The 26,068-nt window shown below is 38.3% G+C and overlaps 1 protein-coding gene across 1 annotated transcript in view; it reads left to right on the forward strand.

Moving 5' to 3' along the window:
• The window catches only part of ARHGAP42 (Rho GTPase activating protein 42), a 387,979-nt gene that overhangs the window by 210,734 nt on the left and 151,177 nt on the right, over positions 1–26,068 (forward strand). The window lies entirely within an intron of this gene.

A 26,068-nucleotide genomic window follows, 5' to 3' on the forward strand; every position in this document is an offset into this window, starting at 1 on the left:
TTGGTATGAATGGCTATTTTTATTTTGATGGTTATAATAGACATTTCAGAGTTGTGGTATGGTGCTGCAGGATAATGTGCTGGACCATTAGGTCAGTTTGAACCACAAAGTCAGCGGTTCAAACCCACCAGCCACTTCTCAGAAACCCTGTACAGGGTCACTTTGGGTCAGGAATGAATCAACAGCACTGACAACAACAACAGTATACATTCTAGTTTTATTATATTCCTGAATTATCTGAAAAGATACATTTTTTCCATCTAATTATTTTGGCCATGTAACCTTTTTTGATTATTTAAATGATGTCTTAAGCAGTCAGTGAAGTTGGAAATGATTTCATTGTACTTGTATCAAAAATCAGTGTCCTGGAAACCACAGTCAAGAAATGAATGTACTACAATGGGCAAACCTATTTCAAAGAACTTTCTTAAAATTTTAAAAAGTAGACAGGTTCCTTTGATGATTAAGGTATGCATTGTTTAGGCCCAGATCTTTTCAGTTTTTTTCATGTACATGCAAAAAAATGGTCAGTGTAAAACAAGAACAGAAATGAACTGATGCTTTTAAACTGTGTTGTTGGAGTGCCAGAAGAGTGAGCAAATCAGTCTTAGAAAGAACAGATAGAGCAAGAATGATCCTTAGAATTGAGATTGGTTAGATTGGCTTATTTTGAACATGTCATTAGGAAAAACCATTGTTAGAATAGGACATCATGGCTGAAAAAGTAAAGGGTCAGGAATGGAAAGAAACCCCGAATGAAATGACAGGCTAGCCACAATAATGAACTGGAATTTAATCATGAAGATGGCACAGTTCCCACCAATGTTTTGTTCTGTTAACGTAAGGTCGCCAAGAGTCAGACCAACTCGATGACCGCTAGCAACAGCAACATGCCCTGACCAACGTTATACAGTTTAATATATGCTAGGAACAGAAGTATGGAAACAGGGCTATGTGGAGCTAAATTTCTTTGATAGTATATATAAGGAGCTCTGGTAGCATAGTGGTTACGAATTGGGCTGCGAACCGCAAGGTCAGCAGTTTGAAACTACCAGCTGTTCCGTGGGAGAAAGATGAGGCGATCTGCTCCCGTAAAGATTTACAGCCTCGGAAACCCTGTTCAGGGTCGCTGTGGGTCGAAACCGACTCGATGGCACTTAACAAAAACAACAACATAGTAAATATATCTTAATTTCTCAAGAGGAATATAACAAAGAGGAGGGATCCAAGACAATTTGTTGCTTGAAATCTTTTCATTATCAGGTAGGATGATTTTGGTATCTCATAGTGTGGTGTAGTAATGAGTTACATTACATCAGGTTGTACATATCATCCGAACACACGAGAGTCTGAATGTCTCAGGCTGTCTTTCACTTTCGGGAAGGAAAGTACTTCCCAAACTTCAGAAGACTTTAATAAAGTTCTTTTAACCAGTTGGGTGAACTGAAAGAAATTCAAGCCCTGGCCTGAGGGTAAGACTGAAAAAGGTCAGATGTTAATGGTTTATTAAATGATTGTGTTTTCTTTGGGGACATACTTTACACAGATAAGGAAAAGGGTATTGTTGTTTATACTGCTTGTCATGTGTTATAAAGAGAATTTCTTTAGTACTGACATATCACTCGTACTTCGCATGATAGAAGACCTCACAGAAAGGGCTGGAAAAGTTCCTTACTTCATTTGGTAAGAAAGGTTTTTGACAGTTGTACATTGTGGAAAACCAGCCCATAGTTTAAGACCAGAGCTGGATTTGGAAAAGACCAGAGACAAGAGTTATAACATGTGGAACTTATTTGGGAAGTAATTCTTAGCTATGACTAAGGGCTTGTACTCAATTGCCTGGGAAAGTTTAAAAGAGAGCCTTGCAAAATAAATAATATCACTGTTTGCTAAATTGTAGGACTTTGATAACTTTTGGGTACACATGGACTTTTGTAATTCTGTACGAACGCTCTAAAGTTTTCTCTCTTAATTAGTTTTTCCTGGTTTTCTTTTAACAACACTGTGATTCAATTTGCTGGTTTATTCGATTAAGGAATTATTTATTTTAAAAGATTATTCTGTCTTCTTTCTAGCCCTCAGAGATTCTTTAAAATATTCACATCCATGCGGACACTCAAGGGGTGGTTTCTAGTGAAGAGATATATGCCATGTCTATCCATTAGCTTCTGGTGCTGTTAAACTGCACAAGTTCCAATGAAAATGTTTCTTGTGCTTATTTATATCAAGATAGTATGTGACATAAACATCTCAAATAAATGTTGTTCCAGGGAAATAAACTAGGAAAAGGAAGTACTACTGTGGTTACATTTCTGAAGAATGTCCTTTTTTTTTTTACTTCCATTTCCCAAATTTTAATTGGGTGCAATTATGTAAGAGTAGAATTAAATGCTCTTAATTTAATAATTGTAGTGATTTATTCCATATCTTCCCTGTAGTCATGCTGTTTCATATATATATATATAAGGTTTGTTTTTTTTTTTAAGAAGCTTTTATTATGAATTGAGTGATAATTTATATGGGAGAACTTTGGTTTGACGTTCAACGTGTCATATTTTGTCTCATTGCAATGATTACAATCCCCTCTATGCATCATCATTTAACAGTATTTGCTTCTATTCCCTCTGGTTTTTCTTTTTGTTGTTGTTGTTGTTGATATACACAAAAGCAGTCAGGAATATATAATCATTTAAATAATCAAAGGGCACATTATGCAAGCCAGTCTTCTGGCCACCAACACACAGCCTTTCTCTTTCTATGACTATGCCTTCACCTCTGCCTCTATCTCTAGTGTCACTGCTTAGGGTCCCATGTTCCACTCATACTCTTCACTCTTGATGATCCTAGGGTCCGATGTTCCTGGAACGTAAGATGAACTACTTCCTGCTTTTTGTTACAAAACTTCTACCTTTACAGTTGTGACAATCGCAATTAGTCATGATAACAATTACTTACTGTTGAATCAAATGAATCCTATCCCCATCTCCTTTCACCAGAACCATCTGGACAAGATTCTACCTTTCCCTGCACACTCTGAAACTAAACTCTATCTTGAAAACTTGTAAGCCAGCCACTTTATGCCTTTATAGCCTCGTTCTGCACACACACACCCATTTTAGGTAGCCAATGTTAAGTTACCTGCCCCTATCCACTCTGTGTACAGGGGGGGATAGGTTTGATCCTTGATGTGAAGACTCCTTGCTTCCTGGTCGGCATTTTAAGCTACTGTATCTATAAGTATAGGTCAAGTTCATCAAATTGTAGCATTTTACACTTGCTTTCTCTATCAAATTTCTTTATCTTCTTCTAGTAGAGCTCTGGTCATCAAGCCATCGAAGTTAATTCAAATGGGTACTATCTGCACATCTGCGTGGTTTTTTTTTGCACTTCCCCTCACTTTATATCAGCTTAATACTTCATTTGCGGCTCTAGGCCTGTGGCTAGATCATTGTCCATGGGCTCAGGAGTTCCAAAGTCTCCCCAAACTGCGGACAAAGCAGCCCGTCCTCTTCTCTCTCTCATTTCTAGATCTACAGGGGTCTATGGAATGTGGTCAAACTAAGCCATATTCTTCATTACTGAGTCATGCTGATTCATATCTCACCATTTTTACCCCTAGGTATTTGATAAGGCAAGAAAAGTCTTTATTACTTTGATCAGCCTGAATGTTTAGTATATAAATATGGCATTAACAAGTTAGTAAAATTGTGTTTTGGAAAGAGATGAAACAGTGCAGTCATTTGTTTTAGGGAAAATATACCCATGTTCCAAAATTCACAAATTAGAAAATATGAAAACAATATGTACTCTCATCTCTCTCTACCTATACAACTCATCTTCAACTCCTTTTTTGTTACAGGGTATCAGACTGGGGTCATATCCATACTCAAATCTGACATAATTTTATTTTTGGTTCTGTAATACATTCTTGATTATCTGAGAAGTGGTGTAATGTTGCTTGTTTATTGTTATTGTTAAGTGCCATCGAGTCAGTTCTGACTCATTTAGTGACACCCTGTATTAGTTGTCCAAGGAGGGGCTGGTAAGCTTGAACTGCTGGCCTTGTGGTTCAAACCGACCTTTCAGTGCAGCGCATTAACCAACAACACCACACCAGGACTCGTAATATGGCATAGTACAGTGTTTAGGACTATGGAGTCAGATGGCCTATGTTCAGATCTGGGGTCTGCTACCTACTAGTTGTGACCTTGGGCAAATTAGCCTCTTTGGGTAAATAATTACTCAGTTTCCTCACCCATAAAATGTGAATTAATAACAGTACCTTCTTTGTAAGGTTGTTGTAAGCATTGGATTATAAGTCAAGTCTCCTAGCCCTGAATAAATGCACAATTATTATTTTTATCTATGTACTCTAGAATCCATTTCCTACACTCTTCATGGGAGTGACTTGTTAATGTTTTCTTCTTTCTTGATTTCCATCTAAATTCTAGCAAAGCCATGCAGTTTTCTTTTTCTAGTTTTCAGTTAAGCACAGTGGTGAAATCAGCTTATGTAAAAAGAAAACAAATAAGGAGGATATTGAAAGTTATGTGCATTTCTGGTTTTTTGTTTTGTTTTAAGGACTGTTGTTGTTAAGTGCCTTTGAGTCAATTCTGACTTAGAGTGTTTCCGAAAAGTGGCTGGTGGGTTTGAATTGCTGACCTTGGAGTTAGCAATCCAGTGCTTATCCTATAGTGTCACACCAGGATTGCTACTAGAAAATTTCCATTTTAATACACTGTGAGTCCTGCTATGGTGCTATAGAATAAAACACTGGACTACAAGGTCAGTTTGAACCAAAAGATCTATGATTCAAACTCATCCAGCCACTCCTCAGGACCACCGTACAGGGTTGCTTTGAGTCAGAACCGATTCATCGCCACTTAACGTCAGCAACTACAATAACAGTGGCCTTGCCAGAATGCCCCTTAGAAGCCAGGATGAGAAAATTTTGTCTTTCATACTTTGTACATATTGTCAGAAGGAGCCAGTCCCTGGAGAAGGACAATATGCTTGGTAAACTGAAGGGTCAGAGAAAAAGAGGAAGACCCCCAATGAGATGGACTGACACAGTGGCAGCAGCAATGGACTCAAGCGTAACAGCAATTGTGAGGATGGAACAGGACCGGACAGTGTTTCATTCTGTTGTGCATAGGATCACTTTGAGTCAGAGTTGACTCTAGGCACCTAACAGCAAACTATGGCCTTTAGTTATGGGCCTCTGAAATTTTGACTTGATACATAGTATTGCACATTCTTTTGTAAAAGCTGTTAATGATAAAGAACCATGAGTGAACATAAGAATTCTAAATGAACCGTTACTTGCTGTTTTTTTTAGGACTGGATTTTTAATTTTTTTTTAGAAATAAAACGTGTCTGTGAGTTTTAACTTGCTTTCAGGTTGCCACTTAAATAAGATCATATACTAAATATCAGTATATACTATAGAAATACAGTTTTGTTTATTTTAAAATAAAGTTTCTTATAGGTGGTTGTAATATTATGAGGAGGAGTACTTGCTTCAATAACTTTTTGCTGAATTTTCTTTCTCGGTGCCACTGAGTGGGTATGAATCACTAACCTTTTGGTGACCAGCTGAGTGCTAAGTGGACCCTTTGCTAAGAGGTGTTTACAGCCAACATCTTTATATGGTCATGCTACTCATCCTTTCTGTGTCCACATCCAGTTTCAAAATTCTTTTTAACCCAGAACTGCAGTCAGCTCTGAACATGCATTGAGACTTGTGAAGTCAAACTTATTTGTCTACAGAACTATAAACAAAATCTGCCCACTGCCATTTGAGTCTATTCTGACTCATAGTGACCTCATAGGATAGACTAGAACTGCTTCCTAGGTTTTCTGAGACTGTAACACTTGATGGGAGCAGACAGCTTCATCTTCTTCCTCTGGAGCTGCTTGTGGGTTTGAACTGACAACCAGTGCAATATTTAACCCTGTAACATCAAAAACATCACACTATACTATTGATGTTGTTAAGTGCCATTGAATTGGTTCTGACTCATAGCAACCCTGTATAGGAATTCTGAGGAGCAGCTGGTGGGTTTGAACCATCGACTTTGTGGCTAGCTGTCCATTGCTTATTCTACAGTGCCATACAAGCATTAAAACAAATAGTGCTATGTTATTTTTAAGTGCCACCAAATGGTTCTGACTTATAGTGACCCTGTATAGGGTTTCCGAGGAGTGACTGGTGAGTTTGAACTGCCAACTTTGTGGTTACCATTCCATTGCTTATCCTACAGCATCACGCTAGGACTCCCAACAGTGCTATATTGTTGTTCGTAAATGCCTCTAGTTGGTTTTAACTCATAGAGATCTTGTATAGGGTTTCCAAGGAGTGGCTGGTGGGTTTGAACCAACAACCTTGTGGTTAGTTGTTGTTGTTAAGTGCTCTCAAGTTGGTTCTGACTGCTGCTGCTGCTGCTGATGGTGATGTGCCACGGAGTTGGTTCCAACTCCCAGCAACCTTGCATAGGGTTTCCAAGGCTGTAAATCTTTACAGGAGCAGAAAGCCTCATCTTTCTCCTGCTTCCGAACAGCTGACCTTGAGGTCAGTAGCCCGATTCATAACCACTATGATACCAGAGCTCCTTCCAACTCAGAGTGACTGTGTATAGGGTTTCCAAGGAGCGGTTGGTGAGTTTGAACTGTTAACCTTATGGTTTAAACCAACCTTGTGGTCCAGTGCTTTGTTGTACAGTGCCACATCAAGAATCCTGTGTGCTTAATAGTCTACTGTTTATCCTCTAGCACCACACCAGAACTCCAACCATATTATTGTTGTTGTTAAGTGCCTTTAAGTGAGTTCCAACGCATACGGATCCTGTATAGGGTTTCCAAGGAGCCACTGGTGATTTACTGACCTTTCATTCCAGTGCATTCTCCCACAGACCCACACCAGGACTCCAGCAGTGCTATGTGACTCATAGTGACACTGTATAGGATTTCCAACTTTGTGGTTCAAATTTACCTTTCAGTCCAGTGCTTTGTCCCACAGCACCACACCAGGACTCCGTTCCACAGTGCTTCCTTATTATTGTCATTAACTGCTGTTGAGTTAGTTCCGACTCACAGTGACCCTGTATAGGATTTCCCAGGAGCAGCTAGTGAACTTGAACCTCCAACCTTGTGGTTCAAACTGAGCTTGCAGTCTAGCTCATTATTCCACAGCACCATATCAGTACTCCAGCAATGCTGTAGTAAAAGGTAACTCAGGGTTTTGCTGTGGAAGTTCAGAAATCACCTGCTTTGTGTCAAAGTAAGTTTGCAATTTACTTTTATATATTTAAATTTAAAAGTAAATTTATCTAAAGAAGTACAAAAAAGCATGTTGGTAAGTGCCGCTGAATCAGGACTGACTCATAGTGACCCTATAAAGGGTTACTGAAGAGTGGCTGGTGGGTTTGTCCAGTGTCACACCAGCATGAAAAGAAGAGCTAGCAACTCTTTACCATTATTTGTAGTTTAATATTGGTGTCTTCCAAATATATATTTGACTCCAAGCAGATGTGTGCTGATAAGTAGTTAACTTCTCAGGGTTATGCATGTGGGAAACCCTGATTTGTGGTGCTTACTGATTTCTGTAATGGAAGTGCACCCATGTTGGATGACCTCAAGCTAGCCGCATGAAGTCACTGAACACAGGTTGAAAAGAGAGGCCCATGAGTTTCCCATGAGTCATTATGAGAAGCTTCGGAACCTCCAGCACACTATCAGCCCCAACCTACCTGTGTAATCATTTCCCATCTACTCCCTGTACTCACGTTAGCTTCTGCTTGTTTAATATGCCATGTTTAATCTGCTCTCCAGAATTCCTTAGTCTTTCCCCCACAAGACTTTTACCCTTTTCTCCTCTTACCCACTCCAGATCATAAAAAAATTTCAATAGGCATTTTTAAGAAATTGCACGCACATTGTTATTGTTGTTATGTGCCATGGAGTGAGTTCCGACTCATAGCGACCCTGTACAGGGTTTCTGAAGCTGTAAATCTTTATGGGAGCAGAAAGCCTCATCTTTCTCCTGCAGAACAGCTGGTGGTTTCGAACTGCTGACCTTGCGGTTCAAAGCCTGATTCGTAACGACTACGCTACCAGAGCTCCTTGGATATCTTAAATATTTCTTAAGATTTTAGCAATCTATCATTACCTAAATATTTAATAATTTTCGTTCAAATATATAAACATTCCACTAATAAAATGTAATTGCTATAAAATAACTAACTCTGGGAAATTATTTAATGAACTTTCTTTTGTAAACTCAAAAAGACTACTAAAAGGTTGCTTAGATTCACAAATTAAGAATTTAAAAAAGATGAATGATTCTATTTTCTGTTTCCAAAGACATAAGCTCTTAGACGAATAGAGCAGTATCAGCAAGAGGAAATGTTATTAAAAAGTAGGGGAGGAGGGAATGAGCAGGGAATCACATATTTCTTGAATTTACTGTAGTATCCCCAGTCCCTCTCTCCCCAGATGCTCTTACTTCCCTTTTAATTCCAGGACTAGCTCTGGGGAAAAGATCTTTTTGAGTCTATGTTAGGTCAGATTAGTATATACTGTGTCACTAACTTTCGAGGCTGGGTAGTGATGAGGAGGTTGTTTTTTGTTTTTTGGGGTTTTTTTTTTTTTCATCATTAATGTATTCATAAACAAGGAGTAGTAATGTTCTTAGTTACCTAGTGCTGTGCCATATCAGAAATTGCACAAGTGGGTGATTTAAAGAACAGAAAGGATTTTTTTTTTTTTACCATCCTGGAGGCTAAAAGTCCAAATTAAAGCCATGACTGTGTTGATTCCTTCTGTGATTCTCTCGTCTAGTTTTGATGTCTGCTGCCATGTCTTTGTGTGTGGATGATCCTCACATAGCATCTCTTAACCTGTTGTGTCTGTCTGTCTATTCTGGTCTTTTTATAACTCAGAAATGATTAGGTGTAGGGCCCACCCTACACTGATGTGACATTAGCATGGATTGAATTGTGCTTTTCCTCTACCAAATGTGTCCACTTGGCTAGGCCGTGATTCTCAGTATTGTGTGGTTGTCCTTCATTTTGTAATCTGATGTAATTATCTTCCATTTTTTGATATGTGCTGTAAGTCCTAACCTCTGTGTATTAAATGAGGCAGGATTAGGATGGGTTGTATGTTGAAGCACACCCATGTTTAGGTCATGCTTTTTCTCAAATCACTATCCTTATTCAAGTCCTGCATTTGCTTGAATCATATACTTCGTATCTTACAAGAGATAAAAGGAGAGAGAAGCTAGCAGTGGGAAGGAATTGGCTACTCCTAAGAAGGAGCTCTGGTAGCATAGTGGTTATGAATTGGGCTGCAAACCACAAGGTCAGCAGTTCAAAACTACCAGCTGTTCTGCAGGAGAAAGATGAAACTTTCTGCTCCTATAAGATTTACAGCCTCGGAAACCCTGTATAGGGTCGCTATGAGTCAGAAATGACTCGACGGCACATAACCACTAACTACCACCAAGAAAGAAGAACAGGGAGTAGAACCTGTTCTTTGTACCTGGGATCCCTGTGCAGAGAACCTCCTAGACCCAAAGGAAAATTGATACCCAGGTATGTGGAGATTTCCAAGGAACATTAGGCCCACAGATGTTGAAAGGAGACAACGTCCTTCTGCTTTGAGCTGACACAGAGAGAATGCCTTGGAGAAACTCTTGGTAGAATTGTAGACATCAAAGGCAATTCTGGAAGTGAGAAGAGTCATATAAAAAGGCTGTATCCTCTTAAACAATATATGTGTGTGTATATATATATATATATACTTGTTGTTGTTGTTAAGTGCCATCGAGTCGGTTCCGACCCATAGCGACCCATACATATATATAAAACCAGCAACAGAATGTTACTAGAAATATGTATGTTAAATGTGCTTCTGGTGAAGCTTTAAAAGAAAAGGATGAACATGTGTTTGAACAATGAATGAAGAGCAGTGCTTTTTATGCAGTGACAAAATAATTTGCCAGAATTATGGTCAGTTGTTTGGTGGTAGGTAAAATTTGTAAGTGATGAACTTGGTTATGTAGCTGAGAAAGAAAAGAGGTTATATAGCTAAGAGGATTTCTAAACCAAGACACATGGAAATTTTCAGGGTAACTGGATCCACCACAGATGTTGAAAGGAGACAAGGCTATTCTCCCAGTCAAAAGAGAAAGGAAAGCATCTACAATATGGACTTCTAGCCTTCTAAACCATGAGAGAAGTCCTGGTGTGGTGCTATAGAAGAAATGCTGCACTGCTAACCACAAAGTCAGTGGTTTGACAGCACTTAACAACAACAACATAACAGAAATATCATAAGTAGATGTCTTTAACTAATATAATATAGATGTATTCTCTCATGGTTTTGTTGTTGTTAAGCGCTGCCAAGTCGGTTCCAAACCAAAGTAACCTTCCAAGGAGCTGCTGGTGAGCTTGACCTGCTGACCTTGTGTTTCAAATGGACATTGCAGTCCAGCACATTAACCTGTAGTGCCACACCAGGACTCCCATTTCTGTTATAGTAACACTAGATAACCAAGACAGACCTTAACTGATTGATTGATTACATTATATTAGATAGTGTTATGAAATGTGATTTTTATTATATTTGATGTGAGGTAATTATATTATATTGCATTAGATTACATTATGGAAGGTAATTTGCTCTACTCAAGGCCAGCTGATCTAATCACATGAACTGCTCAAATGTTTGGCCAAACCACTGGGAACTATATTCCAGCTAAGTTGACACATGAAATTAACCATCACAGATGGTTTTGGGCTAAATTTTTTGGCAATTACTCATAGTATTAGCAAACACAGGAGCGCCATTATAATCTACCAGCAATGCCACCAGGGTTATACGTGCTCACCAAACCCTGGTGTTTCCTGAGAATGTCCAAAGGAAGAAGACTTAATGAAACACTCTCACCAATGTCCTTGTAGCACTTGAGACTGTCAACTGAAGAGTTTTTACTTGGATACAGGAGTGATCATTTAATTTGCTGAGGAGAAACAATAGGGTTGGAGCAATTCATAAGTATCCTCTTGAAAACACAGGCTCCAAGTGGCATAACTTTGACATTTGTTTTGTAACTTTTGAGTTAATTTAACAGTCATGTATTCTATAAAAGTGCATTCCTGAAAACATAATTTTGGGTCAAAAAGTATTTGCTAAATTTAATGTGTGCAGGATATTTGGAGTAATTCTTTTAAGAAGCTTTTAAGATATCAATTCTAATTTGACCTTTCACATCTTGTTATTTATAGCTAAATAGCAGTTTGACTTTCTTTTTTGCTGCTTAAACAAACAAACAAACAAAAAAGTCTGTTAAAAATAATACAGATGTAAAGTTGTAATCAAAATGTCAATAAATAGACACAAATATGTGAAGAGGCAATACATTATGGTTACCCTGGTATTTAAAAGATGTTCTCCACAATACTTAAATCCTCAGTTTAATCTCTGATTTGACATTTCTGAATAAAATAACCCCTAAAGTTAAAAGCAGATGAAAAATAACAACAGGAAAGCTAAACCAAATAATTTCGCTTTTCTCGTTCAAATAACTCGACATTCAGAGAATTTCATTTATAACAACGTAGAGTTACGACGTTATATCCCAGTGGATCATATGAAAGTTTTTCAATCTCTCTTCTTCCTCTACTTTCTTAACTACTTTCTATAAAGATGGTCTGTTCCTTCAGTGATTTTCCACGTCTCCACCTTATAAGTATGCTGCTGTTTCTGCTGCATGTCATTGAGTTCGTTCTGACTCATATCCATACTGTATGGCATTTCCAAGGCTGTAAATGTAAATCTTTATGGGAGCAGAAAGCCTCATCTTTGTCCTGTAGAGCAGCTGGTGTATTCATTTGAACTGCTGCTCTTGTGGTTAGCAAGCCGATGCATTACCTGCCTTTGTTATCTGGGCTCCTTACCTTAAGTATGTTGTTGTTAAGTGCCAATAAGTTGGTTCTGACTCATAGCGATCCTGTATAGGGTTTCTGAGGAGCAGCTGGTGGGTTTGAACCGCTGACCTTGCTGTTAGCAGACCAGTGCTTATCCTACAGTAGTACCACATCAGGAGTGCTTAGTGTATGTTGTTGCTGTTAAGTGCCATTGACTGCTTGCTTTTTTTATTATTATTATTATTATTTAAGCTTTTATTATGAAATGAGTGAACATTTACAGAGAAGATCATCAGTTTTGCATTCAACAATTCAAACACTTTGTTTCATCTCAATGGTTGCAATCCCCTCCATGCAACACCAGTTGTCCTACTTCTTCTCTATGGTTCTTATTTCTATTCCACACTTCTTTCCATCCTTTCTCAGCTTTGTCCTTAGATAGATGTTACCCTTTGATCTTGATTGGTTGACCATTCCAAGGTAAGCATATCTTACTAGTGGTGTCCCCTGTATGTACCTAACTATTGCTTGGCTGGCAATTGGGTCATGAGGGTAAGTTCCTTTCTAGACCTGATGGGTGGTTGAAGGCTGTAGACTCAGGTTCCTCCAATCTCTTTCTGACCAGTAAGACTAGTTTGTATTAAACAATGTTGAATTTTGTTCCACATTTTCTCCCACACTATCCGAGACCTTCTAATGTAATCCGTTCAGAGAACTTGATAGTGGTAACTGGGTACCATGTAGCTTTTCTGGTCTCAGAACATGATATTCACATGTTCTATTGGCCCATTGGCTTGATTGATTCCAAGCACCTTCAATTCTCATCACTCTTCTTTCTTCCACACATGGAGAAATCAATAAATCCACATTAGATGATCACTCATAAGCCTTTTTTTTATATATAAAAAAAAAAAGTACCAGTTACTTAATGAGGTTCTTTCCAAGAAATGTAGAACACCAGTTTGTGAGGATGAATTCCATTTGTGAGAGCAAACACAGCATGCAGGTAACATTGAAGCTGGGGAATGGCTTTGATTTTTTGTATAATTTGTGAGTCCACAGCTTTCTGATCCGTTTGACATCTTGTATTTCTCTTTCTTGGTGTTGAAGATTTTGCCTTAATGGTGTCTGGATTTCCACAGCTGCTTCTTGGAGTGTCATGAGATGTTTAGGGAACTTTACACCACTGGTGTCAGTTTTGTGGTGACAAATTTCTGGTGTGTTCCATGTAGAGGAACTTGATTTAAGGACAGAGAGGCCCAGTTACAAGGAGCAAGACACTGGCCGGCTGCTTCAGGAAACCCGAATTTCTTGCCATGATGGTGCCCAGTGATGATAATCAGAATGGTCCCAGGAATGATGCTGGACCATTGTCCTCTGACAAGCTCACTGAAGGTTTTTTGTTTGTTTGTTTGTTTGTTTGTTTGTTTGTTTGTTTGTTTTGCCATGGCTCAATGTCTTCAGAGGCACATCTTCAGTACCTAGGCATTTTGCATAATTTAACCACTTGGGTACTACCATGCCTCTTACCACCAACTGACTTAGTAGGAAAAACTTTCTCATTCTTATCTTCAACCCTGGATTTAGCAGCTGAATACTTCCTCTTGTGCTTGGCCTTTCTGGAATACATGGCCGATGGAGAATACCTGTCAGTTCCTCTGACTAGGACAGGATTTCGGCGGCAGCGGGCTTCCCCTTCTTGTTTTTTTTTTCCCTTCAAGGTTAACCTTCTTAGCTTTGCCACTGACATCTGCTCTCTTGACTTCAAGTTTCTTCTCCTTGATAGCAACCATTGAGATGTTTGATTTGTTGAATGTAAAACTGGTGATGTTCTCTGTAAACGTTCACTCATTTCATAATAAAAAGCTTGTTTATGTATTTCATTGTGTGTATGTTTTACAGTTTGTTTATCCAGTCTTCCACTGATGGGCATTTAGACTGTCTCCATCTTTTTGCTAATGTGAATAGTACTGCAATGAACATGAATGTGCAAGTATCAACTCATGCCAAGACTCTTATTTTTTGGAGATATATACCACGTAGAGGATTGCTGGGTCATACAGTATTGTTATTTCCAGGTGTTTTTTTTGTTTTTTGTTTTTAATGTTTTATTGTGAATTATGTGATACATTACATGGGAGAACATTAGCTTTACATTCTTCCTATCATTTCATTGCCATGGTTACAATCCCCTCCATGCATCATCAGCCAACCAAACAGTATACCCTGCAAGCCTGCCCCCTGATCGTCAGCTATTTCCAGCTTTTTAAGGAAGCTCCGTATTGTTTGTCACAGTGGTTGCACTGTTTTACAGTCTGACCAACTGCTTGCCTTTTTGATTTTTCCACACCAATTGGCTATATTGGCTTCTGAACAGAAAATATTTTTTGCCATGAGCCCATTAATGTATACTTTTATAGTTATCTTAAGCAGTTGATTTAGATTGCACTTTAGAATATTCTTAAATATGCTCACCTTAACTTTTTTTTTTTTAAATATAGAGCTGTTGATTGTTCTTATCTCCTGATGTTATCTATTAAGTAGCCAGATAATGGAAAACTATAATCACTAACGAGTTATAAACCATGTCTAACACCAACTACTAGACTGTAATTGAAGTCTAGAAATGGAAAATACAGTATAATTCTTCTTCTCAAATGATCTTTTATTCCATTGCTGCGTGTCCCACTATTTAACAAAAAAGTTGTGAAAAAGTTCTGAATAGTGAAAAATAGACACTAGAAGTCCCTATAGGCTAGCATTTGAAAATCCATGATCTATAGAAAATTATAATTCATGTACTTTTGAAGAAAAAGAAAACCAAATATATTTGGACTCATACTCTCTGACCACATAAAACATTTCTAGCTCATTACTTCTGAGTGATTTATGAGCACTCCCTTGTGGCTATTTATTAGAACCACTGGAAGTAGCAAAAGAAAATCAACAGGAAATGTAATTGCCTAGATTAATGTAATGTAACCACAGTGAATATACTACATGAATCCAACCACAGTAAAGGAGTCCTGGTGTGGTGCTGTAGTATAAGCACTAGACTGATAGCCACAAGTTCAGTGGTTCAAACCCACAAACCTCTCCTTGAAAACCCTATACAGGGTCGTTATGAGTCAGGACTACCTGTCAGTACTTAACAACAACAACCTATTAAATGTGTCTATCTGTTAAATGTTGCATTGGTGGTGGTGGTAGTTGTGTGCTACCAAATGATTCTGATGCATAATTGCTCTGTATAGGGTTCCCTGAGCTGTTAATCTTTATGGGAGCAGAAAGCCTCATCTTTCTCCCTCAGAGCAGCTGACCTTACAGTTAGCAGCTCAACTCGTAATTCACTGTGCTATCAAGGTTTTATTTCCAATGTCAGATGTACTTATCTGCTACTGAAAATATATGAAATCATATTGAATTATATCTATAAAAATAAATTGTTTGAACAATTGCCTCTTGTTCTATGTACAGGGTCCTCATGAGCATAGATAAATGTTCTGGAATACCAATCCCTTGCCATTAAGATGTAGGTTGTTGTTGTTAGGTGCCATTGAGTCGGTACTGACTTGTAGTGACCGCCTTATGCACAGAATGGCTAATAATTAAAAAACAGTTAATGGATTAATTGTATAAATTATAGAAATAAGACATTTTCATTTATTACATTGTCAATATCTATGGGAAATATTAAAATCACTTTTAAATTTTAATATGTATTAAAATATCTTAGTAAGATGTGCAAAGTCACACATTCCAAAAATATGAGATCTCAGAAACTCTGTGACTTGGGTTTTCATCTCCAAGTTTTACCTTCTGGAAGGAATTTCATCAAGCCTCTTATACAAATCTGGGGAGAAATACATCCATGTGAGCCAAAATTGTATTTCTTTAGACTGTGTTTACTTTCTTTCTTCCTTCTCTTCCTCTCTTCCCCTTTCCATCTTTCCTCTCTCCCTTCCTTCCTTTGTTTCTTGTTTTGCTAGATTTGCTAATTCTCAAATTCACATTTCTAGTAAGGACTTCATCCCTTTATATATATGGAGCCCTTATAGCATAGTGGATTATGAGTTGGACTGCTAACCACATGATGAGTAGTTTGAATTTACCAGATGGTCCTCAGGAGAAAGATGAGGCTTTCTGCTGCTCCCATAAAGATTTACAGCCTTGGAAACACTATACAGGGTTGCTATGAGTCCCAACTGACTTGATGGCACACACTACCACTACTATATATATAGATTAAGCACTGGACCACAGGGTTGCTTTGAATCACAAGGTCAGTGGTTCAAACTCACCAGCCTCTCCTTGTAAACCCTATAGAGGGTCGCTATGAGTTGGAACCCTACTCAGCGGCACTTAACAACATATATGTGTGTGTGTGTATACACATACAACTTTCCTTTGTTACACAGTAGCCAACGGCTCTTTTAACATCCATACTTCACACTTTGATTACTAGAGTGCTGAAGAATTTGTCCGTATGATTGACACGTGTGTAGAAATGAAAGTAACATATTCTCTGGGGGTTGTAAAATGATGAGGGTTGGAAAAAGCCAAATCAGGTTGTAAATCCTAGTGCCCTGTGAGCGCTGGCATTTCTGTTTTATCTCTGATTTTTAATTCAAATACTGTGAACATAGTCCTTGACTACTCACAGAAGGAGCATCATATTTCAGATCTAAAATCACACGTATGTTAGAGTGGCTTATGTAAACAAAGACTAGATTTATGGCTGTTTACTACTGTTGTCATGCTGTAGGATAAGCCCCGGACTGAAAGGTTGATTTGAACCTCAAAGTTGGCATTTCAAACTCACTTGCCATTCCTCAGAAACCCTATGCAGGGTGCTCTTGAGTTGAAACTGACACGACGGCACTTAGCAACAACAACAACAACATCTACTGTTCGCTAGATTGCTAACCACAAACTTTCTATGAGTTGGAACCAACTCAATGGAACTTAACACACAAGCCAACTACTGTTAGCCCCTGGATGGATATTCTATTGTTAAATTAATTTGGGTATTCATTTCTAGCTGAGTTGGCTGTGTAGGATAAATACTGTACTGCTAACTACAAGGTCAGTAGTTCATGCCCATCAGCCACTCCACAGGAGAAAGATGAGGCTCTGTTCCCTTAAAGAGTTACAGCTTCAAATCTGATACAGGGTCACTGTAAGTTGGAACCATCTCCATAACACTTAACAATAACAACAACTATGTTCTTAATCATTTTGGAAAACTCTAAGCCTGCTTAGGAGAAGCATGGTGTGACGCTGTGGGTTAATGTGCCAGACTGCAAAGCCATTTGAACTGCTGCAAGGTTGGTGGTTCAGGCTCACCAACTGCTCCTCGGAAACCATATACAGGGTTGCTATGGGTCAGAACCAACTCGGCAACACTTAACAGCAACAGCAAATACTGCTTAGGTGTCCCGGTATGGCACTATAGGATAAGCACTGAACTGCTCACCGCAAGGTCAGTGGTTTAAACTCACCAACAGCTCCTCCAAAACCCTTTTCAGGGCTGTTATGAGTTGGAATGGTGATCTCCACAGCACTTAACAACAGCAGTACTGCTTAGGATAGTTAGAAGTACCTTGCAGAAAACACAATAAATCTTTGAAGAAGCTAATGTTGAGAACCTGCTGTATACCAAACTTATGGTATTATTGTTTTTTGAGTGTGTATTTGTCCTTTAACTTTAAGAAAAATGTTAAAAGCTATAGGGAGAAAGACAGTGAGCCTTAGCAATTTTAGAGCTGAGATTCAAACAGCAGGGTCTCTCTAAGGTTAAGGCTTGCATTTTAATGTATTCCAGATGACGTTTAGATTTTCAGCCTCATTACTCATATAAAATCAACTTTAATCTCCGTATTGTGAAGAATTTAGCATAGTCTCTGGCAATATAGTAAATACGCAGCAAAGCATACCTCTAGTTACATCTATCACCCACGGTTTTTCTCCCTTTCTTTCCTCAGTCTTTTTATGTAATACTGCTCTTCTGCCGATTCTGAAATATTTTCATCCCTTTAAGTTTTGTGTTAAAAGATTGAGGGTAGGAAAAAACAGAGAATGGGAGTGAGATCAATCGATCAAATTCAAAACAAAAGAAAAATAAACCAAGAAACACCAAAGAAGTAGATGTAGGAAATAGTGTTTGACCTGTAGGGTGATTGCTAATTATTCATTTGTTTGTCTCTGTCCTCAGGCATTTGCTTTTTCCCCCAGATCATATTTATATAACAACCATAGAAGGTTTTTGGCAGATGTAAAGCATTGAATATGAACATGGATGCAAGTTCTTTGTATATGGAACGGCTCATCTCCTTTTCCTTCCCAGTAAAAAATTTTTATTTCATTCATATTGACGAATTCTGACTTATTGACACTGGATATTTGTTTTGCCAAAATGGATCTTTGAATCTTAGCATGAGCTCAAACATAATAGGTCAAAAATGAAATTGTTTGTCTTTATGTTCCACCCAGCACACACAACCTACCTACCTCATTTACTCCAGATCTGACTGAAGTGCCACAGTGTCATGGCCTTAGTCAGAAACCTTAGCATCACTTTGATCCTTCTCCCTCATTCTTACTAATCTGTCAGGGGATTCTTTCATCTCTTCCAGAGAACTGTCTCTGGAATTCCCTTCTCCTCATCTGTCAACACTATAGGCACCTGATCTCCTCCTTATCACTTTAGAGTTGAATTCCTGCCCCAGTCTCTGAATTACCTAGTTTTGCTTTGATCTCTTCATTCTTAAACTACACTATATGCTACTGACTTCTTAAAACAAGTTTCTATGCAGCAGTACTTTTTTTTATACATAGGAGCCAGCAGTGATTTTGTATTCAGGTTTCTTTGCCTAGGTTTTGCATGTTAAATCAGCCTTTCCTTAATTTATTTCATTTGAGTTCCCTATTAACAACAATGTATACCCCTTATTTTTGTCAATAATATATATAATAGCTATATGGTGCCTACTATGTGCTCAACACTGTTCCACATGCTTCACATTAGTTGCAGTTGTTGTTGTTGTTAAGTGTCGTCGAGTCAGTTCCGACCTATAGCAACCCTATATAGGGTTTCCGAAGAGCAGCTGGTGAGTTTGAACCTCTGACCTTGCAGTTCAAACTGACTTTGCAGTACAGCGCCTTAATGCACAGAGGGCCAGTAACTTGCTTAAGATACTCACAGTGATGATTGGTGCATTGTTGTTGTGAATTGCCATCTAGTCAGTTCTGACTCATAGCGACCCTGTATAGGGTTTCCAAGGAGCAACTGGTGAGCTTGAACCACCAGCCTTGCAGTCCAGAGCATTATCCCACAGCGCCATACCAAGACTCCAATTGGTTCATAAAGAGTGCTTAATATATGCTTTATTTGTGTTGTATATGCCTTCCATAGGTCATGTTTAGTTATCCCCTGGTCTTTATTGATGATATTCCTTGTTCCATTTCTAGAATATATTCACTTCCATATATCCAAGTCTCATCAACTATACAAAACTACCTGTTTCATTAAACAAAAACACAAACCCCACTGCTGTCAAGTCTGTTCCAACTGTTACCGACCCCATAGGCCAGAGTAGAACTGTCCCAATAGGGTTCCCGAAGCTGTAAATCTTTACTGAAGCAGACTGGTGGGTTCCAACTGCTAAATTTTCAGTATTTAACCACTGCAGTACCAGGGCTCCTTGACTCATTTGTTGTTGTTAGGTGCAGTCGAGTCAGTTCTAACTCATAGCGACAACAGATCAAAACACTGCCTGGCCCTGAGCCATCCTCACAATTGTTGTTACTTGCCACTGTGTAAATCCATCTTGTTGGAAGGCTTCCTCTCTTTCACTGACTCTCTACCAACCATGTCCTTCTTCAGGGACTGTTCCCTCCTAATAACATGTCCAGAGTATGAGAAACATAGTGTCACCGTCTTGACTTCTAAAGAGTATTCTGTCTGTATTTTTTCCAACACAAGTTTGTTCTTCTGGAAGTTCATGATACCTTTAATATTCTTCTCCAACACCATAATTCAAATGCATCAATTCTTTTCTGGTCTTCTTTATTCATTGTCCAATTTTCACAATCTTATGAGGCTATGGAAAATTACATGGTTTGGGTCAGGCGCACCTTACTCCTCTAGTTGATATCTTTGCTCTTAAACTCTTTAAAGTAGTCTTGTGTAGCAGATTTGCGTAACGCAATGTGTCCTCTGGTTTCTTGACTGCTGCTTCCATGAGTGATGATTGTGGTTCCAAGCAAAATGAAGTATTTGACAACTTCAATCTTTTCTCCATTTATATAGATGTTATTTATTGGTCCAATTGTGAGGATCTTTGTTTTCTAATGAGATGCAATCCACACTGAAGGCTGTATTCTTTGTTCTTCATCAGTAAATATTTTTAGTTCTCTTAACTTCTAGCAAGCAAGATTGTATTATTTGCATATCACAGGTTGTTGATAAGTCTTCCTGCAATCCTGATATCATATTCTTCTTTATATAATCCAGCTACTTGGATTATTTGCTCAACATACAGATTACGTAGTATGGTGAAAGGATGCTACCCTGACGCACCTTTCCTGATTTCAATATCCCCTTGTACTGTTCTAATAACTGTCTCTTTGTTTATGGATAAGTTGTTTATGAGCACAATGAAATGCTCTGAATGCCCATTCTTCTCAAGGTTATCCATAGTTTGTCTTGGTCCACATAGTCAAAAGCCTTTGCATAGTCAATAAAGCACAAATAAACATTTTTCTGATAACCTCTGATGTCAGCGATGATTTCCGTCATTTCATAACCTCTTCTGTATCAGGCTTGAATTTCTGGCACATTTACTACTTGTAAAATCCTAATGTATTTATTTACTAGAAGTTCTGCATAGTTTGTCTTGTAAAAACTCAACCCACTTGCAGCTACTTGATTCCACCAACTCAAAGTGACCCTCTATATGGTTTCAGAGACTATATGTAGATCTTCATAGGAGCAGAATCATCTTTGTCCCTTGGAGCAGCTGGTGGGTTTAAACCACCAACATTTTTGTTTGCAGCTCTTATCCTACAGTGCCACCAGGGCTCCTAGGTTATCATGTTGCTGTGTTGTTGTTAAGTGCCACCAAGTCGGTTTTGAGTCATAGTGACTCTGTATAGGGTTTTTGAGGAGCAGTTGGTGGATTTGAACTGCCTAACTTGTGGTTTGCAGTCCAGTGCTGATCCTCTGGCACCACACCAGGAGTCCTGGTTATCATGTTAAACTAGTCTCAATCTAATTAATTTCATCTCTGAACTTTCCCTCCAAAGTTCAGGTATTTTAGCAATGCTTTACAAACATAAAATACTTATTTAATAAATACATTTATTTGTATCTTCTTAAGTAGTCTATAAGAGTTAGCCCATGTCTTAATTTGACCCCTGCCCAAGAGCTCTCATAACTGTTTTTGGCATGTAATTGGTGCTATAAATACCTAGTGATCCAATGTGGCAGAGCCCAGATCCTTCATCTCTCTTGGACATGTGTCAGAAAATACCGTCTCAAAATGTACACAGATACAACTCCAAATGCAAAACACTATACTTGGGTAGGTTGTTGTTAAGTGTCGTTGAGTCAGTTCTGACTCATTGCAAACCCTGTATGGGGTTTCTAAGAAGAGGCCAGTGGGTTTGAACTTCTGACTTTGTAGTTAGCAGTCCAGTGCTTATCCTAAAGCACTATGCCAGGACTGTATTAATCTGGTAAATACAGGAGGAGATTCATAGTCTACATTTAGAAATACTAAAAGCTATTTGTTTTAGCATGTAAGGGGTCCTGGTATAGGGCTGTAGGATAAGCACTGGACTGCTAACTGAAGTTAGCAGTTAAGGCAGTTCAAACCCTCCAGCTGCTCCTTGGAAAATCTATATAGGTTCGATATGAGTCAGAACTGAATCAATGGCACTTAAAAACACAACAACAACTAAATGTAAGGCACTGAGCTAAGCATTTCACATTATTATCTCTTAATCCTTAGAGCCATGGAGCAGTGGTAGTGTTGTTGTTGTTAAGTGCCGTAGGGTCGATTCCCACCCATAGCAACCCTGTATAGGGTTTCCAAGGAGCAGCTAGTGAGCTTGAACCACCGACCTTGCAGTTCAAATGGCTTTGCAGTCTGGTGCATTAACCCACATTGCCACACTGGTAATGTAGTGGGTTACAAATTGAGCTGCTAACTGCAAGATCAGCAGTTTGAATCCACCAGGAGCTCCATGGGAGAAAGATAATGCTTTCTGTAAAGCTATATAGCCTCTGAAACTTTTACAGAGTTGTTACACATGGAAATTAACTTGACTGCACACAATAGCAGTTCTTAGAGCTAACTTGTTAAGTAGATGATGATGGTAACACTCAGAATGATTAAATAACAGCTCAAAAGCAATAGAACACTGTTTAAACCCAGGTTCCCTTGACTCCAAATAGACTTACTCAAGCACTGTTCTATATTTCATTCTGTTCAGTCTCATTATTGCTGGGGGCTTCACCGCTTAAGAAATATCTTCCTGTTTAAGTTCACTAACTTTAAATGTGCTAGATTATGCATGTGAAGTACTTTTCACTGTTTCCTGCATAAAATAAGCATTTAGTAATGTTAGCCTTTATAGTTGCTGTTCCTCCAAATTATACTAAAATTGTATGATACTTTCTTTCCCCCATATGCATATTTGCCTTTAAAGGCAGATTTAGCTGTTTATTACCCCTGTAAACTCCGGATGGATATATATGTTTAGATATATTTGGGGCTTCAAGAGGGCAAGGAAGATTTAGAGAGTGAAATTAAAAGGGAGCTCCTTACCGTTTCCACTCATCTCTCTCCATTAGGTCATCTGCACAATGTATCTGTATGCGTGCCTGTCTGAGCTCACATGTGGGAATTAGCTGATGGATGTCAGAAGTACCTGCATTTGACCTCCAATGTCTTTGAAAGGATTTTGAGTATTGATCTACTTGGCATGTTTTCTCAGCACAAGCTTTCAGATCTTCTTTACAACATCTGTCATTACCTGTTTCTGCAAATTTGGTGAAAGACAGAATCATAGAAGACATTTGCTCTCTTGTTTTTTGCGTATACTGTTACTGTGCACTTAGATTATGGGCTTTAAACACTGGACTAGAGATTAATCAGTATAGTGAAAGTAAACTTTAAAAAAAACAAACTTTTTATTGTGAACTGAGTAAAGGTTTACAGAGCAGATCATCAGTTTTGTGATCTATCTGATCATGCACTTTGCTTCGTTACATGGTTATAATCCCCTCCATGTACCAACAGTTAACAGTATTTATCTCTACTCAACAGATTTGTTTTACTTTAAATACTTCTATATTCGGATTGAGTTCTGGGTAGTTTTGTCATGTGTGGTAATCTCAGACTGTTGTCTACTGTCGTTGATTTTCAGTCCAAAGAACACCCTTTAGCATTTTTTGCAAAGTTGGTCTGATCATTATAAATTCCTTTAATTTCTGTTTATCAGGAAATGACCTAATTTTGCTGTCATATTTGAAGGACAACTTTGCTGGGTATATGATTCTTGGTTGGCAATTTTTTTTCTTTCAGAGTTTTGTGTATGTCATCCCATTCATTGCCTTCTTATCTGCATGATTTCTGCTGATAATATGTGCAAAGTATGAGAGACAAAGTCTGGCCATTCTGGCTTCCAAGGAGCTTTCTGGCTGTACTTCTTCCAACACATATATGTTTATTCTTTTTGAAGTCCATAGTACTTTAAATAATCACCTCCAGCACCATAACACAAATGCACCGATTCTTATATGGTCTTCTTTATTCATTGTCCAACTTTTGCATGCATATGAGGTTATTGAAAATACCATGGCTTGGGTCAGGCGACCTTAGCCCTCAAACTGACATCTTTGCTTTTCAACACTTTAAAGAGTTCTTGTGCAGCAAATTTGCCTAATGTAATACGTCATTTGCTTTTTTGACTTCTACTTCTTTGAGTGTTGATGGTTGATCTGAGCAAAATGAAGTCTTTGAAAACTTCAATATTTTCTCCATTTATTATGATGTTATTTATTGGTTCAATAGTGAGTATTTTTGCTTTCTTTACATTGAGGTGCAACCCATACCTAAGGCTGTGGTCTTTGATCATCATCAGTAAGTATTTTAAGTCCTCTTTGCTTTCAACAAGCAAGGTTGTATCATCTTTATATCGCAGGTTGTTAGTAAGTCTTCCTCCAGTCCTGATGCCACATTCTTCTTCATACAATCCAGCTTCTTGAATTATAAACTCGGCATAGAGATTGAACAAGTGTTATGAAAGAATAGAACCCTGGCACACACCTTAGCTAATTTTAAAACTACTCAGTGTTCCCTTGTTCTGTTTGAATGACTGCTTCATAGTCTATGTTCAGGTTCTTCATGAGCACAATTAGATGTTCCGGAATACTCATTCTCTGCAATGTTATCTATAGCTTGTCATGATCTACACAATTGGAAGCCTTTGCATAGTCATTAAAGCACAGTGCCTGGTGTGGTGCGGTGGGTTAATGCGCCAGACTGCAAAGCCGTTTGAACTGCAAGGTCGGCGGTTCAAGCTCATCAGCTGCTCCTTGGAAACCATATACAGGGTCGCTATGGGTTCGAATCGACTCAACGGCACTTGACAACAACAACAACAAACATCTTTCTGGTGTTCTCTGCTTTCAGCCAAGATCCATCTGACATCAGAATTGATAGTCCTCATTCCACGTTCTAGTCTGAATTCGGCTTGAAATTCTGGCAGTTCTTTGTCAACGTACTGTTGCAGCTGTTTTTTATTTATCTTTAGCAAAATTCTACTTGCGTACAATATTAATGATATGTCTGATAGTTTCCACATTCTGTTGAGTCATATCTCTTTGGAATGGTCACAAATACAATCTCCTCCATTCAGTTTACCAAGTAGCTGTCTTACAAATTGCTTGGCATAGATGAGTGAGTGCTTCTGGTGCTGCATCAGTTTGTTGAAAGATTTTAATTTGTATTCCATCAATTCCTGGAGCCGTGTTCTTTGCCAATTCCGTCAATGCACCAATATCATTGGCTCTTGATCATTTACTGCCTCTTGAAATGGTTGAACATGGACTGTTTCTTTTTGGTACAGTGACTCTGTGTATTCCTTACATCTTTTTTGCTCCTTCCTACATTATTCAATATTTTGCCCATCTCGTTATTGTTAAGGGCCACTGAGTTACTTCCAACTCATAGAGACACTGTACAAAGTTTCTAAGGAGCAGTTGGTGGATGTGAACAGCCAACCTTGTGTTTCGTAGTCCAGTGCTGATCCTACAGTTTCACACCAGGAGTCTTTCCAACTCCAGGTCTTTACAGGTTTCATTTTAATATTTGACTTTGTCCTCTCAAGCTGTCCTTTGAAATTTTCTATTCAGCTCTTTTACCTCCTCATTTCTTCTATATGTTTTAGCATCTCTGCACTGGAGAGAGTTCCAGAGTCTCTTCTGATACCCATTTTGGTCTTCTACTTATTTCTTGTCTTTTTAATGACCAGTATTATTTCTATCCAAGGCCATATTTTCCAAATCTAATCCTTCCTGTTTGTTTCCAAGCCTTGTATTCCAATATCCAGTCAGTATCAATACAACTTTGATCAAGTTCAGATTGAAGAAGTTAGTAGAATTCTTCAGTTCCATCATCACTGGCATTAGTGGTAATTGTGTAACTTTGGTTATTAGTGGTATTAACTGGTCTTCCTTGTAGGTGTATGGATATTATCCTATCAAAGATAGCATTATACTTCAAGATAGATATTGAAATGTTTTGTTTGTTGATTAATGCGATGCCATTGCTCTTAAAATATTCAGTTCCCAGCATAATACATCATGTGATTGTCAGATTCAAAATGGCAAATACCAGTCCATTTCAACTCACTATTGCTTAGGATATCGATGTTTATCCATTCTATTTATTTTTGACAATTACAGTTTCCCTGGATTCATACTTCATATATTCCATATTCCAATGGTTAATGGATGTTTATAGCTGTTTCTCTTTATTTTGAGTTGTGTCCCATCTGAAAATGAAGGTCCCAAAGACTTTACTCCATTCTTATTATCACAGTCAGTCATTTTTGAGGAGGCAGCTCTT

The sequence above is a fragment of the Chrysochloris asiatica genome, unplaced genomic scaffold, assembly GCF_000296735.1.
Source record: "Chrysochloris asiatica unplaced genomic scaffold, ChrAsi1.0 scaffold00008, whole genome shotgun sequence".
Lineage (NCBI taxonomy): Eukaryota > Metazoa > Chordata > Mammalia > Afrosoricida > Chrysochloridae > Chrysochloris > Chrysochloris asiatica.